Source organism: Triticum aestivum, chromosome 6D (assembly GCF_018294505.1).
Source record: "Triticum aestivum cultivar Chinese Spring chromosome 6D, IWGSC CS RefSeq v2.1, whole genome shotgun sequence".
In the NCBI taxonomy this organism is placed as follows: domain Eukaryota; kingdom Viridiplantae; phylum Streptophyta; class Magnoliopsida; order Poales; family Poaceae; genus Triticum; species Triticum aestivum.
Genome location: NC_057811.1, coordinates 48,797,014 through 48,816,847, shown reverse-complemented (window position 1 = coordinate 48,816,847; position 19,834 = coordinate 48,797,014).

Here is a 19,834-nt window from a genome sequence, read left to right as displayed (position 1 = left end):
TTTGATGGCCCAATATGCTTTATGTTCTAACTCAAGAGGCAAATGACAAGCTTTTCCATAAACCATTTTATAAGGAGACATACCCATAGGATTTTTATAAGCTGTTCTATAAGCCCAAAGTGCATCATCTAATTTCTTAGACCAATTCTTCCGGGACCTATTGACAGTCTTTTGCAAAATTAATTTTATTTCTCTATTGCTAAGTTCAACTTGACCACTAGACTGAGGATGATAAGGTGATGCAATTCTATGGTTAACATCATACTTGGCAAGCATTTTACGGAAAGCACCATGAATAAAGTGTGAACCACCATCAGTCATTAAATATCTAGGGACTCCAAACCTTGGGAAAATAACTTCCTTAAGCATTTTAATAGAGGTGTTGTGATCAGCACTACTGGTTGGAATAGCTTCTACCCATTTAGTAACATAATCAACAACAACCAAAATATGTGTATACCCATTAGAGGAAGGAAAAGGTCCCATGTAATCAAATCCCCAAACATCAAATGGTTCAACAGCAAGTGAATAATTCATAGGTATTTATTTACGCTTACCAATATTACCTACTCTTTGACATTCATCACAAGATAAGACGAACTTACGGGCATCCTTGAAGAGAGTAGGCCAATAAAATCCAGACTGTAGTACCTTGTGAGCAGTTCTATCTCCAGCATTATGCCCTCCACAAGCTTCAGAGTGACATTTCCATAGGATTTGTCCCTGTTCACGCTCAGGTACACAAAGTCTAATAATACCATCTACTCCTTCTTTATAAAGATGTGGGTCATCCCAAAAGTAATGTCTTAAATCATAGAAGAATTTTTTCTTTTGTTGGTATGTAAAGCTAGGTGGTAAATATTTAGCAACAATGTAATTAGCATAATCAGCATACCAAGGAGTACTGTGAGCAACATTTATTGCAGCTAACTGCTCATCAGGAAAACTATCATCAATAGGTAGTGGGTCATCAAGCACATTTTCAAGCCTAGATAAATTATCAGCTACTGGGTTCTCAGCTCCTTTTCTATCAATGATATGTAAATCAAATTCTTGTAACAAGAGAACCCATCGAATAAGTCTAGGTTTAGCATCTTTCTTTTCCATAAGATATTTAATAGCAGCATGGTCTGTGTGAACAGTTACTTTGGAATCAACAATATAAGGTCTAAATTTATCACAAGCAAACACCACTGCTAAGAATTCTTTTTCAGTAGTAGCATAATTTCTTTGAGCACTGTCTAGAGTTTTACTAGCATAATGAATAACATTCAAGTTTCTTATCAACTCTTTGTCCTAGAACAGCACCAACAACATAATCACTAGCATCACACATAATTTCAAAAGGCAAGTTCCAATCAGGTGGTTGAACAATAGGTGCAGAAATTAAGGCTTTCTTGAGTGTTTCAAAGGCTTCTAAACAATCATCATCAAAAACAAAAGGAATATCCTTTTGCAAGAGACTAGTAAGAGGCCTAGAAATTTTAGAAAAGTCTTTGATAAATCTCCTATAGAAACCAGCATGACCTAAGAAACTACGAATACCTTTTATATCTTTAGGACATGGCATTTTCTCAATTGCATCAACCTTAGCTTTGTCCACTTCAATACCTCTTTCAGAAATTTTATGACCCAAGACAATGCCTTCATTAACCATAAAGTGGCACTTCTCCCAATTCAAGACAAGATTTGTTTGTTCACATCTCTGCAAAACTCGATCAAGATTGCTTAAACAATCATCAAAAGACTTCCCATAAACAGAAAAGTCATCCATGAAAACCTCAACAATCTTTTCACAAAAGTCAGAGAATATAGCAGTCATACATCTTTGAAAGGTAGCAGGTGCATTACATAAACCAAAAGGCATACGTCTATAAGCATAAGTTCCAAAGGGACAAGTAAAGGTGGTCTTTTCTTGATCAGGTTGAGAAACAGGTATTTGTGAAAAACCAGAATATCCATCAAGGAAGAAAAAATGTGTGTGCTTAGATAATCTTTGAAGCATTTGATCAATAAAAGGCAAAGGGTAATGATCTTTTCTAGTTGTTTTGTTTAATTTTCTAAAATCAATTATCATTCTATAGCCTATAACAATTCTTTGTGGAATAAGTTCATTCTTATCATTAGGAACAACAGTAATACCTCCTTTCTTAGGGACACAATGAACATGACTACCCATCTACTATCAGCTATAGGATAGATTATACCTGCTTCCAGAAGTTTTAATATTTCCGTTCTTACCACTTCTTTCATCTTCGGGTTTAACCGACGTTGGTGATCAACAACGGGTTTAGCATCAGGTTTCATATTAATTTTGTGTTGACATAGAGTGGGACTAATGCCCTTTAAATCATCAAGAGTATATCCAATAGCAGCTCAGTGCTTCCTTAGAACTTTCAATAATCTTTCTTCTTCATGTTCTGAAAGGTTAGCACTGATAATAACATGATATATCTTCTTTTCATCAAGATAAGCATATTTCACAGTGTCTGGCAATTGTTTTAATTCAAACACAGGATCACCTTTAGGTGGATGAGGACCTCCTAGAGTTTCAATAGGCAAATTGTGTTTAAGCAGAGGACGTTGTTCAAAGAAATTTTTATCTATTTCAATTCTTTCATGCATATGTAAATCATTTTCATGGTCTAGCAAATATTGTTCTAAAGGATTAGTAGGTGGTACAACAATAGAAGCAAGACCAATTAATTCATCCTTACTAGGCAATTCTTTTTCATGAAGCTTTCTACTAAACTTGAAAAAAATAAATTCATGAGACTCATGATCAAAACTAACACCGACAGTTGCTTCTCACAATCTATTCTAGCATTAACGGTGTTCATGAAAGGTCTACCAAAGATAATCGGACAAAAGTCATCTTGTGGGGAACCAAGAACAAGAAAATCAGTAGGTTATTTAATTTTTCCACGCAAGACTTCAACATCTCTAACAATCCCAATCGGTGATATTGTGTCTCTATTAGCAAGTTTAATAGTAACATCTATGTCTTCTATTTCTGTGGGTGCTATGTCATTCATAATTTCTTGATATAAGGTGTAAGGAATAGCACTCACACTAGCACCTATGTCACATAAACCATGATAACAGTGATCTCCTATTTTAACTGAGATAATAGGCATGCCAACAACAGGTCTATGTTTATCTTTTTTTATCAGGTTTTGCCTAGCAGCTTCTTCACAGAAGTAAATAACATGCCCATCCATATCTTCTTCTAAGAGATCTTTAACCATAGGAATACTAGGTTCTACTTTAATTTGTTCATAAGGTTTAGGTGTTCTAATATAGATTTTGTTAACCACAGTTGAAACTTTAGCATGTTCCTTTATCCTAAAAGGGAAAGGTGGTTTCTCTATATAAGGAGAAGGAACAACTGGATCAACATTATAAAGTATATTTTCTTCTTTAACCGGTACCGGTTCTTTAGTTTCTTCTTTAATAGGTGGGTGATATTTAAACCACTTGTCTTTAGGGAGTTCAACATGAGTAGCAAATGATTCACAAAAGGAGGCTACAATATATCTCGGAGTCAAGTCCATATTTAGTGCTAAACTTTTCAAAAGCATCGGTATCCATAAAGATTTAACACAATCATACTTAAGTTTAATACCTGACTCTTTACCTTCATCGAGTTCCCAATCTTCAGAGTTGCGTTTAATTCTTTCCAAAAGATCCCACCGGAATTCAATAGTCTTCTTCATAAAAGAACCAGCACAAGAAGTATCAAGCATGGTTTGATCATTACGAGAAAGCCGAACATAAAAATTCTGGATAATAATTTCTCTTGAGAGCTCATGATTGGGGCATGAATATAACATTGACTTAAGCCTTCCCCAAGCAAGAGCGATACTTTCTCCTTCACGAGGCCAAAAATTAAATATATAATTACAATCACGATGAACTAGATGCATATGATAATTTTTTTGGTGGAACTCCAATTTCAAACGATTCCAATTCCAAGTTCCAATATCATCGCATAGACTATACCATGCCAATGCTTTTCCCTTGAAAGATAAAGGGAAAACCTTTTTCATAACTTCATCCCCGGGTAAACCTGCAAGCTTAAACAATCCACAAATTTGTTCTACATATATCAAGTGCATATCAGGATGTCCAGTTCCATCTCATGCATAAGGATTAGCTAGCAGTTGTTCTATCATACCCGAAGGAATTTCATATTCAATATTTTAAGTAGGTGCAGTAGGTTAAGGGGTAACTAATTGTGGTTCCGGACGAGGTGAAGATACCTCGAACAAACCCCTCAAAGAATTGTTTTCCATAGTAACAAGTGACAATAAATTTCAGCACACTATATAAAGGTTTCCTTACCAAATTCCCCTTACCAAAGGTGCTTCACTCCCCGGAAACGGCGCCGGAAAATAGCCTTGATGACCCACAAGTATAGGGGATCAATTGTAGCTCTTTTCGATAAGTAAGAGTGTCGAACCCAACGAGGAGCAGAAGGAAATGACAAGTGGTTTTCAGCAAGGTAATGTCTACAAGTGCTGAAATTATAAGTAGCAGAGTAGTTTGATAGCAAGTAACGATAGTAGTAACAAAAGTGCAGCAAGGTAGCCCAATCCTTTTGAGGCAAAGGACAGGCCAAAACGGTCTCTTATGATAAGCAAAGCGTTCTTGAGGGTACACGGGAATTTCATCTAGTCACTTTCATCATGTTGGTTTGATTTGTGTTCGCTACTTTGATAATTTGATATGTGGGTGGACCGGTGCTTAGGTGCTGTTCTTACTTGAACAAACCTCCTACATATGATTAACCCTCCCGCAAGCATCCGCAACTACGAGAAAAGTATTAATAATAAATTCTAACCATAGCATTAAACTTTTGGATCCAATCGGTCCCTTACGGAATAGCGCATAAACTGGGGTTTAAGCTTCTATCACTCTCGCAACCCATCATCTAATTGCTACTCCACAATGCATTCCCTTAGGCCCAAATATGGTGAAGTGTCATGTAGTCGACGTTCACATGACACCACTGATACGTCCATTTTGCATCATGCTTTTATATCGATATTTATTGCATTATGGGCTGTTATTACACATTATGTCACAATACTTATGCCTATTCTCTCTTATTTTACAAGGTTTACATAAGGAGGGAAAATGCCGGCAGCTGGAATTCTGGGCTGGAAAAGGAGCAAATATTAGAGACCTATTCTGCACAACTCCAAAAGTCCTGAAACTCCACGAAAGTTATTTTTGGAAATAATAAAAAATAATGAGCGGAAGAAATACGTCAGGGGGGCCTCCACCTGTCCACGAGGGTGGGGGCGCGCCCCCTGCCTCGTGGGCCCCTGTTGGCCCTCCGGTGCCCATCTTCTGCTATATGAAGTCTTTCGTCCGAAGAAAAATCATAAGCAAGCTTTTGGGACGAGACTCCGCCGCCACCAGGCGGAACCAATCTAGGGCTCCGGCAGAGCTGTTCTGCCGGGGACACTTCCCTCCGGGAGGGGGAAATCATCGCCATCGTCATCACCAACGCTCCTCTCATCGGGAGAGGGCAATCTCCATCAACATCTTCACCGGCACCATCTCCTCTCAAACCCTAGTTCATCTCTTGTATCCAATTCTTGTCTCATAGTCTGGGATTGGTACCTGTAGGTTGCTAGTAGTGTTGATTACTCCTTGTAATTGATGCTAGTTGGTTTATTTGGTGGAAGATCATATGTTCAGATCCTTTATGCATATTAATACTCCTCTGATTATGAACATGAATATGCTTTGTGAGTAGTTACGTTTGTTCCTGAGGACATGGGAGAAGTCTTGCTATTAGTAGTCATGTGAATTTGGTATTCGTTCGATATTTTGATGAGATGTATGTTGTCTCTCCTCTAGTGGTGTTATGTGAACGTCGACTACATGACACTTCACCATTATTTGGGCCTAGAGGAAGGCATTGGGAAGTAATAAGTAGATGATGGGTTGCTAGAGTGACAGAAGCTTAAACCCTAGTTTATGCGTTGCTTTGTAAGGGGCTGATTTGGATCCATATGTTTCATGCTATGGTTAGGTTTACCTTAATACTTTTGTTGTAGTTGCGGATGCTTGCAATAGAGGTTAATCATAAGTGGGATGTTTGTCCAAGTAAGGACAGCACCCAAGCACCGGTCCACCCACATATCAAATTATCAAAGTACCGAACGCGAATCATATGATCGTGATGAAAACTAGCTTCACGATAATTCCCATGTGTCCTCGGGAGCGCTTTTCTTTATATAAGAGTTTGTCCAGGCTTGTCCTTTGCTACAAAAAGGATTGGGCCACCTTGCTGCACTTTATTTACTTTTGTTACTTGTCACTCGTTACCAATTATCTTATCACAAAACTATCTGTTACCTATAATTTCAGTGCTTGCAGAGAATACCTTGCTGAAAACAGATTATCATTTCCTTCTGCTCCTCATTGGGTTCGACACTCTTACTTATCGAAAGGACTATGATAGATCTCCTATACTTGTGGGTCATCAAGACTCTTTTCTGGCGCCGTTGCCGGGGAGTGAAGCGCCTTTGGTAGGTGGAATTTGGTAAGGAAAAAAATATATAGTGTGCTGAAATTTACTGTCACTTGTTACTATGGAAAGTAATCCTCTGAGGGGCTTGTTCGGGGTATCTTCACCCCGACCAGTAGAGCAAAGAGTTGCTCCTCAACCTACTGAACCTATTGAAAATGAAAATGTCTACTTTGAGATTCCTTCGGGTATGTTAGAAAAACTGCTAGCTAATCCTTATGTAGGAGATGGAACAATGCATCCTGATGAGCACCTAATGTATGTGGATGAAGTTTGTGGATTATTTAAGCTTGCAGGTATACCCGTGATGTTATTAAAAAGAAGGTCTTCCCTTTATCTTTGAAGGGAGATGCATTGACATGGTATAGGCTATCTGATGATACGGGATCATGGAACTACAAACGATTGAAATTGGAATTTCATCAGAAGTTTTATCCTATGCATCTTGTTCATTGTGATCGCAATTATATATATAATTTTTGGCCTCGCGAAGGAGAAAGCATCGCTCAAGCTTAGTGGAGGCTTAAATCAATGTTATATTCATGCCCCAATCATGAGCTCTCAAGAGAAATGATTATTCAAAAAATTTATGCTCGGCTTTCTGATAACAATCGCACCATGCTCGATACTTCTTGTGCTGGCTCTTTTATGATGAAGACTATTGAATTCAAATGGGATTTATTGGATAGAATTAAACGCAACTCTGAAGATTGGGATCTCGACGAAGGTAAGGAGTCAGGTATGACACCTAAGTTTGATTGTGTTAAATCTTTTATGGATACCGATGTTTTCCGTAAATTTAGCACTAAATATGGACTTGACTCTGAGATAGTAGCTTCTTTCTGTGAATCTTTTGCTGCTCATGTTGACCTCCCTAAGGAGAAGTGGTTTAAATATCATCCTCCCATAGATGTAAAAGTAGCTGCACCTATTAAAGTTGAAGAAAAGACTATCACTTATAATGATCCTATTGTTCCAACTACTTATGTTGAGAAACCACATTTCCCTGTTAGAATAAAGGATCATGCTAAAGCTTCAACTGTGGTCCGAAAAAGCAATATTAGAACTTATACACCTCCTGAGCAAATTAAAGTTGAACCTAATATTGCTATTGTTAAAGATCTCTTGTCTGATAATATTGATGGGCATGTTATTTATTTCTGTGATGAAACTGCTAGAATTGCTAAACCTTGTGCTAAAGATAAACATAGACCTGTGGTAGGCATGCCTGTTATTTCTGTTAAAATAGGAGATCATTGTTATCATGGATTATGCGATATGGGTGCCAGTGCTAGTGCTAGACCTCATGACTTATACAAAGAAATTATGCATGAAATTGCACCTGCTGAGATAGAAGGTATTGATGTTACCATCAAACTTGCTAATAGAGATACAATATCACCCATTGGAATTGTTAGAGATGTTGAAGTATTGTGTGGGAAAACTAAATATCCTGCTGATTTTCTTGTTCTTGGCTCCCCACAAGATAGCTTTTGTCCCATTATGTTTGGTAGACCCTTCTTGAACACAGTTAATGCTAGGATAGACTGCGAAAAGGATGTCGTTACTATTGGCTTGGGTGATATGTCTCATGAGTTTAATTTCTCTAAATTTAGTAGACAACACCGTGAAGAGGAATTGCCTAGTAAGGATGAAATAATTGGTCTTGCTTCTATTGCCGTACCTCCTAGTGATCCTTTAGAACAATATTTGCTAGACCATGAAAATGATATGTTTATGAACGAAAGAAGGGAAATAGATGATGTATTCTTTAAACAGGAACCTATCCTGAAACACAATTTGCATCTTGAAATCCTAGGGGATCCTCCTCCACCCAAGGGTGATCCCGTGTTTGAGCTTAAACCGTTACCTGATACTCTTAAATATGCTTATCTTGATGAGAAGAAGATATATCATGTTATTCTTAGTGCTAACCTTTCAGAGCATGAAGAAGAGAGATTATCGAAAACTCTGAAGAAGCACCGTGCTGCTATTGGATATACTCTTGATGATCTTAAGGGCATTAGTCCCACTCTATGTCAACACAAAATAAATTTGGAGAAAGATGCCAAACCAGTTCGTGATCATCAACGACGGCTGAATCTTAAGATGAAAGAAGTGGTAAGAAAGGAAATACTAAAGCTCCTTGAGGCAGGTATAATTTACCATGTTGCTGATAGTCAGTGGGTAAGTCCTGTCCATTGTGTTCCTAAGAAGGGAGGTATTACTGTTGTTCCTAATGATAAAGATGAATTGATCCCGCAAAGAATTATTACAGGTTATAGGATGGTAATTGATTTCCGCGAATTAAATAAAGCTACTAAAAAGGATCATTGCCCCTTACCTTTTATCGATCAAATGCTAGAAAGATTATCCAAACATACACATTTTTGCTTTCTAGATGGTTATTCTGGTTTCTCTCAAATACCTGTGTCGGCTGATGATCAATCAAAGGCCACTTTTACTTGCCCTTTCGGTACTTTTGCTTATAGATGTATGCCTTTTGGTTTATGTAATGCACCTGCTACCTTTCAAAGATGCATGATGGCTATATTCTCTGACTTTTGTGAAAAGATTTGTGAGGTTTTCATGGACGATTTTTCCGTCTACGGATCCTCTTTTGATGATTGCTTGAGCAACCTTGATCGAGTTTTGCAGAGATGTGAAGAAAGTAACCTTGTCTTGAATTGGGAGAAGTGCCACTTTATGGTTAATGAAGGTATTGTCTTGGGGCATAAAGTTTCTGAAAGAGGTATTGAAGTTGATAAAGCCAAGGTTGATGCTATTGAAAAGATGCCATGTCCCAAGGACATCAAAGGTATAAGAAGTTTCCTTGGTCACGCCGGTTTTTATAGGAGGTTCATTAAGGACTTCTCAAAAATTTCTCGGCCTCTGACTAATTTATTACAAAAAGATATACCATTTGTCTTTGATGATGATTGTGTAGAAGCATTTGAAATACTTAAGAAAGCATTGATCTCTGCACCTATTGTTCAGCCACCTGATTGGAATTTACCTTTTGAAATTATGTGTGATGCTAGTGATTACGCTGTAGGTGCTGTTCTAGGGCAAAGAGTTGATAAGAAATTAAATATTATCCAATATGCTAGCAAAACTCTAGACAATGCTCAAAGAAATTATGCTACTACTGAAAAAGAGTTCTTAGCAATTGTATTTGCTTGTGATAAGTTCAGACCTTATATTGTTGATTCTAAAGTAACTATTCACACTGATCATGCTGCTATTAAATATCTTATGGAAAAGAAATATGTTAAACCTAGACTTATTAGATGGGTTCTCTTGTTACAAGAATTTGATTTGCATATTATTGATAAAAAGGTTGCTGAGAACCCCGTTGCAGACAACTTGTCTAGGTTAGAAAATGTTCTTGATGACCCACTACCTATCGATGATAGCTTTCCTGATGAGCAATTAAATGTCATAAATACCTCTCGTACTGCTCCATGGTATGCTGATTATGCTAATTACATTGTTGCTAAATTCATACCACCTAGTTTCACATACCAGCAAAAGAAAAAGTTTTCTATGATTTGAGACATTACTTCTGGGATGACCCACATCTTTATAAAGAAGGAGTAGATGGTGTTATTAGACATTGTGTACCTGAGCATGAACAGGAAGAGATCGTACGCAAGTGTCACTCCGAGGCTTATGGAGGACACCACGCTGGAGACAGAACTGCACATAAGGTACTGCAATCCGGTTTTTATTGGCCTACTCTCTTCAAGGATGCCTGTAAGTTTGTCTTTTCTTGTGATGAATGTCAAAGAATAGGTAATATTAGTAGACGTCAAGAAATGCCTATGAATTATTCACTTGTTATTGAACCATTTGATGTTTGGGGCTTTGATTATATGGGACCTTTTCCTGCCTCTAATGGATACACACATATTTTAGTTGCTGTTGATTACGTTACTAAGTGGGTAGAAGCTATTCCAACTAGCAGTGCTGATCATAACACTTCTATTAAAATGCTTAAAGAAGTTATTTTTCCGAGGTTTGGAGTCCCTAGATATTTAATGACTGATGGTGGTTCACACTTTATTCATGGTGCTTTCCGTAAAATGCTTGCTAAATATGATGTTAATCATAGAATTGCATCTCCTTATCACCCACAGTCTAGTGGTCAAGTAGAATTGAGTAATAGAGAGCTCAAATTAATTTTGCAAAAGACTGTTAATAGATCTAGAAAGAATTGGTCCAAGAAACTGGATGATGCATTATGGGCTTATAGAACTGCATATAAAAATCCTATGGGTATGTCTCCGTATAAAATGGTTTATGGAAAAGCATGTCACTTACCTCTCGAACTAGAACATAAGGCTTATTGGGCTATTAAAGAGCTCAACTATGATTTCAAACTTGCCGGTGAGAAGAGGTTATTTGACATTAGCTCACTTGATGAATGGAGAACCCAAGCCTATGAGAATGCCAAATTGTTTAAAGAAAAAGTTAAAAGATGGCACGACAAAAGGATACAAAAGCGTGAGTTTAATGTAGGTGATTATGTATTGCTATACAACTCTCGTTTAAGATTTTTTGCAGGAAAACTTCTCTCTAAATGGGAAGGTCCTTACGTTATCGAGGAGGTCTATCGTTCCGGTGCCATAAAAATCAACAAATTCGAAGGCACAAATCCGAAGGTGGTAAACGATCAAAGAATTAAACACTATATCTCAGGTAATCCTATAAATGTTGAAACCAATGTTATTGAAACCGTAACCCCGGAGGAATACATAAGGGACACTTTCCGGAACGTTTCAGACTCCGAAAAGGAATAGGTATGTGGTACAGTAAGTAAACCGACTCCAAAACAGTTCTAAAGGCAATTTTTCTCCGTTTTGGAATATTTAGAAAAATAGAAAAATAAGAAGCAGCCCGGGAAGGACACGAGGGCTCCACGAGGGTGGAGGGCGCGCCCTACCCTACTGGGCGCGCCCCCTGCCTCGTGGGCACCTCGTGCGCTCTCCGGACTCCGTTTTCTTGCACGTTACGTATTTTGGTCGGTAAAAATTCATTATATAATCTCCCGAAGGTTTTGACTCCTGTATCACGCAATTGTCCTCTGTTCTTGTTTCGAGCTGTTTTCTGTTAGGGTTGTCAAGGCCAGGCATCATGTCGTCCCCCTCCTCCAACATTGGTGACAATGATGCATGGCTAATGAAGATAGAGCTGAAGAGGGAAGAACCCGTGGAGATCAACAAGGATTAAGGGATCAAGAAGGCCACGGAGGACCAAGTTTCGGCCGCAGGAGACACCCTTCAACTTGATCACAATCTTCTTTCCCCAACTGAGATCGAAGCTTTCAAGATGATTGAGTTAGCTCGTATACAAAACAAGTATCTCACCCGTGAAAATATTTTGTTGAAGGAGCATATCGTCGCACTCAAAGGCATTATCCGCAAGTTGGAGGATCTCTTACGCTCGATGTGCGATTACCCATCATCAACAACTCCATCCTCTTCACCAACAAAGGAGACATAATCACATGGGTATGGGCACTCCCCTTGGCAACTGCCAAGCTTGGGGGAGGTGCCCCGGTATCGTATCACCACCACATCTCCTATCTTTACCCTTTTTTTAGTTCGATCCTATTAGTAGTATCTTGATCTAGTAGAATAAAGTTTTGGTATGATCTAGTTTTGAGTTTTGCTTTATGATCCTTCTATGTAATCGAGTCCATGAGCTATATATAATAAAGATTAGTGTGGAGTCAAGGGCTTGATTATCTTGCTATGATCTTGAGGGAATAGAAGAAAAAGAAAATAATAAAAAGAAACAAAGAGATCATATTGATCTTATTGAGAGTAATGACTTCACATAGAAAGAGTATGATGATTAAAAATTGTTGAGAGTTGACAAACATAGCTTTGGTCATGCTGCAATTAATAGGAAGTAACAAAGAAAGAGAGGTTTCACATATAAATATACTATCTTGGACATCTTTTATGATTGGGAGCACTCATTAAAATATGACATGCTAAAGAGTTGATGTTGGACAAGGAAGACAACGTAATGGGTTATGTTTTCTTATATCTGAAATAAAGTATATTGTCATGGATCATCCAACATGTTGAGCTTGCCTTTCCCCCTCATGCTAGCCAAATTCTTTGCACCAAGTAGAGATACTACTTGTGCTTCCTAAAACCCATAAACCATTTTTGCCATGAGAGTCCACCATATCTACCTATGGATTGAGTAAGATCCTTCAAGTAAGTTGTCATCGGTGCAAGCAATAAAAATTGCTCTCTAAATATGTATGATTGATTGGTGTGGAGGAAATAAGCTTACGATCTTGTGATGTGGAAGAAATAAAAGCGATGGACTGCATAATAAAGGTTCATATCACAAGTGGCAATATAAAGTGACGATCGTTCGCATTAAGATTTTGTGCATCCAACCCTGAAAGCGCATGGCAACCTCTGCTTCCCTCTGCGAAGGGCCTATCTTTTATTATTATCTTCTACCTTATGCAAGAGTCATGGTGATCTTCACCTTTCCTTTTTATATTTTATCCTTTGGCAAGCACAGGATGTTGGAAAGATCCTGATATATATATATATATATATATATATATATATATATATATATATATATAATTGGATGTGGGTTAGCATGAACTATTATTGTTGACATTACCCTTGAGGTAAAAGGTTGGGAGGCGAAACTATAAGCCCCTATCTTTCTCTGTGTCCGATTAAAACTCCATAACCACAAGTATTGCGTGAGTGTTAGCAATTATGAAAGACTAAATGATAGTTGAGTATGTGGACTTGCTAGAAAGCTCTGACATAGACTCTTTCTGATGTTATGATAAATTGCAATTGCTCCAATGACTGAGATTATAGTTTGTTAGTTCTCAATAAAGTTTCTGATTCATACTTTGCATTGTGAATAGATTATTACTTGAGCATAAGAAATCATATGACAATATCCATATATGTTGCTGTTATGAGAATGATCATGATGCCCTCATGTCCGTATTTTATTTTATCGACACCTCTACCTCTAAACATGTGGACATATTTATCGTTATCGGCTTTCGCTTGAGGACAAGCGAGGTCTAAGCTTGGGGGAGTTGATACGTCCATTTTGCATCATGCTTTTATATCGATATTTATTGCATTATGGGCTGTCATTACACATTATGTCACAATACTTATGCCTATTCTCTCTTATTTTACAAGGTTTACATAAGGAGGGAGAATGCCGGCAGCTAGAATTCTGGGCTGGAAAAGGAGCAAATATTAGAGACCTATTCTGCACAACTCCAAAAGTCCTGAAACTCCACGAAATTTATTTTTGGAAATAATAAAAAATAATGAGCGGAAGAAATACGTCAGGGGGGCCTCCACCTGTCCACGAGGGTGGGGGCGCGCCCTACCCCCCTAGGCGCGCCCCCTGCCTCGTGGGCCCCCTGTTGGCTCTCCGGTGCCCATCTTCTGCTATATGAAGTCTTTCGTCCGAAGAAAAATCATAAGCAAGATTTTGGGACGAGACTCCCCCGCCACGAGGCGGAACCTTGGCGGAACCAATCTAGGGCTCCGGCAGAGCTGTTCTGCCGGGGACACTTCCCTCCGGGAGGGGGAAATCATCGCCATCGTCATCACCAACGCTCCTCTCATCGGGAGAGGGCAATCTCCATCAACATCTTCACCGGCACCATCTCCTCTCAAACCCTAGTTCATCTCTTTTATCCAATTCTTGTCTCATAGTCCGGGATTGGTACCTATAGGTTGCTAGTAGTGTTGATTACTCCTTGTAGTTGATGCTAGTTGGTTTATTTGGTGGAAGATCATATGTTCAGATCCTTTATGCATATTAATACTCCTCTGATTATGAACATGAATATGCTTTGTGAGTAGTTACGTTTGTTCCTGAGGACATGGGAGAAGTCTTGCTATTAGTAGTCATGTGAATTTGGTATTCGTTCGATATTTTGATGAGATGTATGTTGTCTCTCCTCTAGTGGTGTTATGTGAACGTCGACTACATGACACTTCACCATTATTTGGGCCTAGAGGAAGGCATTGGGAAGTAATAAGTAGATGATGGGTTGCTAGAGTGACAGAAGCTTAAACCCTAGTTTATGCGTTGCTTCGTAAGGGGTTGATTTGGATCCATGTGTTTCATGCTATGGTTAGGTTTACCTTAATACTTTTGTTGTAGTTGCGGATGCTTGCAATAGAGGTTAATCATAAGTGGGATGCTTGTCCAAGTAAGGACAGCACCCAAGCACCGGTCCACCCACATATCAAATTATCAAAGTACCGAACGCGAATCATATGATCGTGATGAAAACTAGCTTGATGATAATTCCCATGTGTCCTCGGGAGCGCTTTTCTTTATATAAGAGTTTGTCCAGGCTTGTCCTTTGCTACAAAAAGGATTGGGCCACCTTGCTGCACTTTATTTACTTTTGTTACTTGTCACTCGTTACCAATTATCTTATCACAAAACTATCTGTTACCTATAATTTCAGTGCTTGCAGAGAATACCTTGTTGAAAACCGCTTATCATTTCCTTCTGCTCCTCGTTGGATTCGACACTCTTACTTATCGAAAGGACTACGATAGATCCCCTATACTTGTGGGCCATCAACCACTAAGGGAATCACAACATACATACTATCAAAATATCAAACACATATCAAGTTCACATGGTTACTTGCAACATGATTTCTCCCGTGACATCAAGAACAAAGGTACCTACTCACAAATGATAAAAATGCTCATGATCAGAGGAGTATTAAATAGCATATTGGATCTGAACATATAATCTTCCACCAAATAAACCATATAGTAATCAACTACAAGATGTAATCAACACTACTAGTCACCCACAAGCACCAATCTATAGACCCGGTAACAAGATTGAACACAAGAGATGAACTAGGGTTTGAGATGAGATGGTGTTGTTGAAGATGTTGATGGAGATTGCCCTCCCCAAGATGGGAGAGTTGTTGGTGATGATGATGACAATGATTTCCCCCTCCGGGAGGGAAGTTCCCCCGGCATAATCGCTCCGCCGGAGGGCAAAAGTGCTCCTGCCCAAGTTCCGCCTCGAGGCGGCAGCGCTCCGTCCCGAAAGTCCTCTCCTTATTTTTTATAGGTCAAAATGACATATATACCAGAAGATGGGCACCGGAGGTGGGCCTGGGTGAGCACAACCCACCAGGGCGTGCCCAGGTGGGTTGTGCCCACCTGGTGGGCCCCCTCTGGTAGTTATTTGCTACAACAATTCTCAAATATTCCATAAAAATTCCTCGTGAAGTTTCCGCTCATTTGGAGTTGTGCAGAATAGGTAGCCCGACGTAGCTTTTTCAGGTCCAGATTTCCAGCTGCCGGAATTCTCCCTCTTTGTGTATACCTTGCATATTATGAGAGAAAGGGCATTAGAATTACTCCAAAAAGCCTTATTATGGATAAAAACATTACAAATAACAGTAAGAAAACATGAGGCAAAATGGATGTATCAGGTGTCCCTTTGCGCCGTAACCATGGACAATCTTCATCATTTAACTGGATGCTCGGGTCAATATTCACTGTGAAGGGAGCAATTTCATCAAACTTTTCATAATCTTCTCACATGTCTGTCTTATCATCCACTCCCACGATGTTTCTTTTCCTTGAAAGAACTATGTGGTGCTTTGGCTCATCATATGATGTATTCGCTTCCTTATCTTTTCTTGTTCTTGGCTTGGTAGACATGTCCTTCACATAGAAAACCTGCGCCACATCATTGGCTAGGACGAATGGTTCGTCTGTGTACGCAAGATTGTTGAGATCCACCATTGTCATTCCGTACTGCGGGTTTTTCGTTACCCCGCCTCGTGTCATATTGACCCATTTGCACCGAAACAAAGGGACCTTCAGACCACGTCCATAGTCAAGTTCCCATATGTCCTCTATGTAACCATAATATGTATCCTTTCCCCTGTTGGTTGCTGCATCAAAGCGGACACCACTGTTTTGGTTGGTGCTCTTCTTATCTTGGGCGATCGTGTAAAATGTATTCCCGTTTATCTCGTACCCTTTGAAAGTCATTATATTCGAAGATGGTAACTGGGACAGCCAGTACAAGTCATCTTCAACAGTGGCGTCATGCATGGCACGTGTCTCCAACCAACCGGTGAAAGTCCCCGTTTGTTCACGTGTAATCCAGTCGTCAGACTGCTCCGGGTGTTTGGAGCGTAGAATATTCTTGTGTTCCTCCATATACGGAGGCACCAAGGCGGAATTTTGTAGAATTGTGTAGTGTGCTTGAGTGAGATAATGCCCGTCCATACATATTATTTGTTCCGGTCCTAGCGTACCATTTCCACCCAGTCTGCCCTTTGCCGTGATTCAGGAACACCAATCGGCTTAAGGTCAGGAATAAAGTCAATACAAAACTCAATGACCTCCTCATTTTCATGGCCCTTGGAGATGCTTCCTTCTGGCCTAGCATGGTTATGAACATATTTCTTTAAGACTCCCATGAACCTCTCAAAGGGGGAACATATTGTGTAGAAATACAGGACCCAGAACGTTAATCTCTTCGCATAGGTGAACTAGGACGTGCGTCCTGATGTTGAAGAAGGATGGTGGGAACACCAACTCGAAACTGACAAGACATTGCACCAAATCATTCTTTAACCTTGGTATGATTTCATTGAGGAATGCACATAGCTTCACAATGGCTAATCAAACGTTTTCCGGTAGAAGCCCCCTCAATGCAACCGGAAGCAATTGCGTCATAATCACGTGGCAGTCATGAGACTTTAGGTTCTAAAACTTTTTCTCTGCCATATTTATTATTCCCTTTATATTCGACGAGAAGCCAAACGGTACCTTCATACTGAGCAGGCATTCAAAGAAGATTTCCTTCTCTTCTTTGGTAAGAGCGTAGCTCGCATGACCCTAATGTATGCCGTCTTTTCCGTGCATACGTTGCTTGTCCTCCTGTGCCTCCGGTGTATCTTTTGACTTCCCATACATGCCCAAGAAGCCAAGCAGGGTCATGCAAAAATTCTTCGTCACGTGCATCACGTCGATTGCAGAGTGGACCTCTAGGTCTTTCCAATAGGGCAGGTCCCAAAATATAGATTTCTTCTTCCACATGGGTTCACGTCCGTCAACGTCATTCGGAACAGATTGTCCGCCAGGACCCTTTCCAAAGATTACCTTCGAATCCTTGACCATATCATGTACATCATCACCAGTATGGTGGTGAGGCTTCGTATGGTGATCTGCCTCACCTTTGAAATGCTTGCCTTTCTTTTGTACGGGATGCCTGCTCAGAAGAAATCGACGATGTCCCAGGTACACATTCTTCCTACAATTATCCAAATATATACTGTCGGTATCATCCAAACAGTGCGTGCGTGCACGGTATCCCTTGTTTGTCTGTCCTGAAAGGTTACTGAGAGCAGGCCAATCATTGATGGTCACAAACAGCAAAGCATGTAGGTCAAATCCTTCCTGTTTGTGCTCATCCCATGCACGTACACCTTTTCCATTCCACAGCTGTAAGAGTTCTTCAACTAATGGCCTTAGGTAGACTTCAATGTCGTTGTCGGGTTGCTTAGGGCCTTGGATGAGCACTGGCATCATAATGAACTCCCGCTTCATGCACAACCAAGGAGGAAGGTTATACATACATAGAGTCACAGGCCAGGTGCTATGGCTGCTGCTCTGCTCCCCAAAAGGATTAATGCCATATGCGCTTAGACCAAACCAGATGTTCCTTGCGTCAACTGCAAAGTCCTCCCAGTACTTTCTCTCAATTTTTCTCCACTGCGACCCGTCAGCGGGTACTCTCAACTTCCCGTCTTTCTTACGGTCTTCTCTGTGCCATCGCATCGACTTGGCATGCTCTTTGTTTTGGAACAAACATTTCAACCGTGGTATTATAGGAGCATACCACATCACCTTGGCAGGAATCTTCTTCCTGGGGCGCTCGCTGTAAGTGCATCTAGTGCCACCCCTAGTTGGTTTTGGAGTATTGACGACAAACTTGGTTGGGGGACTAATGTGTTTGTGAGAATTGCAGGATAACACAGGTAGTAGTCCCTTATTGATTCGTTTTACCTACCAGAGATGACCCCTAAAAATGTGTGAAGACATTGAAGACAATGGTGGTTCGTGAAGACATTCACAGTGAAGATTATGACATGAGAAGACATTCATGTGAAGACTATGGAGTGCGAAGACATAGTTGTTTCGTAGTTTCCTTTTCTTCTTTGTTGAGTCATAGGAACCACCGTACTGTTAAGTGGGGTCCAAGTGAACAAAGTCAGAGTGACTGAAGTGATGCTCAACCAAAATCCTCTGTCTTCGAGCGAAGACAATGAGAGCAAATCTTATCCAGAGCTCGATGAGTTAGCTTTACTTGTAGCCCAAGTCAAGCCGTCGCGTGTGTTTGAAATCCGACCGTTGGACACGTGTCGGTTCCTTAATGACCCAGGATCATTTCGGACAAATCAGGTCGGGTTGCCTCCTGGCTATAAATAGCCCACCCCCTACACCATAAATTAGTGGCTGCTCAGTGTTAGTGCACGACTTTTGTCGTTTGAGAGCAACCCACCTCCGAAGCATTTGAGCGAGAGAGATCCTTGCGAGGACAAAGCCCAAAACACCCAGAGCCAAAGAGGGTTAGGCATCACTGAAGTCTTTCTGTCCGCGTGACCTGAAGACTTGTTACACTTGAGGACTGTGTATCCTCCAACCGGTTAGGCATTACGTTCTGAGCATCCAAGAGCCATTGTGGATCACCGGTGAACAAAGTCTGTGAAGGTTTGGAAGTCTACCTTGAAGACTTACCAGAGTGATTGGGCGAGGACTGGGTGTCCTTAGCTCAACGGGAATAAGGTGAAGACGCAGTCTTCTGAGTTAAATCTCAGCCTCCCTAACCAGACGTACAGTTGTCACAGCAACTGGAACTGGTCTACCAAATCCTTGTCTTCACCAAGCAACTGGTTCTATCCTCCACTACTCTTTTACTTTACAGTTTGTCTTCGTGAAGTCATTGCCTGCCTATCTGATCTGATTGACTTCACTGAGTGAAGAATGTTTACTGTTTGGCTTCATATTGTCTTCCATCCTCATCCATACTACCTAGCTGCTGATAGTCCTCATGCTTTCACTTCATTGCTTACTTGACTATGGCTTGTCTAGTGTAGTCTACCTTCCGCTGCATATCAATAGGTTCATTTCTACTGTTTGTCTTCAAAGACCTTGTGTTTTGAAGACTTTCATAAAAATCGCCTATTCACCCCCCTCTAGTCGA